Source organism: Cavia porcellus, unplaced genomic scaffold (assembly GCF_034190915.1).
Source record: "Cavia porcellus strain 051 isolate PalLab524CR breed Dunkin Hartley unplaced genomic scaffold, mCavPor4.1 scaffold_37, whole genome shotgun sequence".
NCBI lineage: Eukaryota > Metazoa > Chordata > Mammalia > Rodentia > Caviidae > Cavia > Cavia porcellus.
Genome location: NW_026947520.1, coordinates 6840775 through 6841693, shown reverse-complemented (window position 1 = coordinate 6841693; position 919 = coordinate 6840775). Strand labels below are relative to the sequence as shown.

General features: G+C 44.0%; 1 non-coding gene across 1 annotated transcript; it reads right to left on the bottom strand.

The window, feature by feature from the left end:
* Positions 1–245: 245 nt before the first annotated feature.
* Trnak-cuu (transfer RNA lysine (anticodon CUU)) lies at positions 246–319 on the bottom strand. Its single transcript has one exon. It is a non-coding gene; the product is annotated as a tRNA-Lys (tRNA).
* Between the last annotated feature and the right edge of the window lie 600 nt (positions 320–919).

Sequence of the window (919 nt, the reverse complement as noted above, 5' to 3'; positions counted from 1 at the left end):
ATCGTTGAGGAGAAAAATGCCGTGGATATAAGTGAAAACCTAGATAAGAAAAAGGAGGTGAAGTTTGGACCTTCTCAGGTGCGATGAGCAGCCCATTATTTGTTAAATCCTGATGAAGAGAGGCATATGCTTGCAAAAGCATCTCAGAATCTTGATGGGCTATTAAAATATCATCCATATAATGAATAAGGTTGGCAGAGGCAAATTTAGATCTGGTATTGGCAATGGCTGCATGTACAAACTTTTGACACAAGGTGGGGCTCGAACCCACGACCCTGAGATTAAGAGTCTCATGCTCTACCAACTGAGCTAGCCGGGCTGCTTGTAACAGGGTGGCTCAGAGAGTGGTGGCAGAGCAGAGGGCGGGGAGGGGGGCATAAGGAGGATGCCACATTCTCTGAAGATTTGTTTTTTTTTTTATAAAACTTTCTCGAGTTTTTTTTTCCCATTTACTAGACTCAGAGTCCCCTTTTAAACAGTCCTTATTTAGAGTCCAAATTGGAAACACATCCACAGGAACCTTCTTAGGACCCCAAGCACAATAATAATCTTTAATCTTTTCTCCTACTGTTTTCCAAGTCTCAACATTAACCGTTCCCTGTTCGGGAAACCAGGGGCAAACCTGATGCACAAAATCAACAAACCCATGAATTTGAAGCTTAGCTACAGGAATGCCGGTACTCTTTAACAAAGAGGAAATAACTTGTTCAAAAAGTTCCCATTCTGATGACGGGGAGTTACCCATTCTCAATCCCTGCTTATATACCACTCCCTGCTACTTTCACTTTTCACTTACCCGGGTCATCTGTAGCAGCTGTCTTCTGGCAACTCCCGATTCTCCTTCCACTGGAAAAATGCTCTGAATGCTTATATTCCAAGCCCCAATTTTGGGCGCCAGGTGCCAGGTGCCACAGCCAGC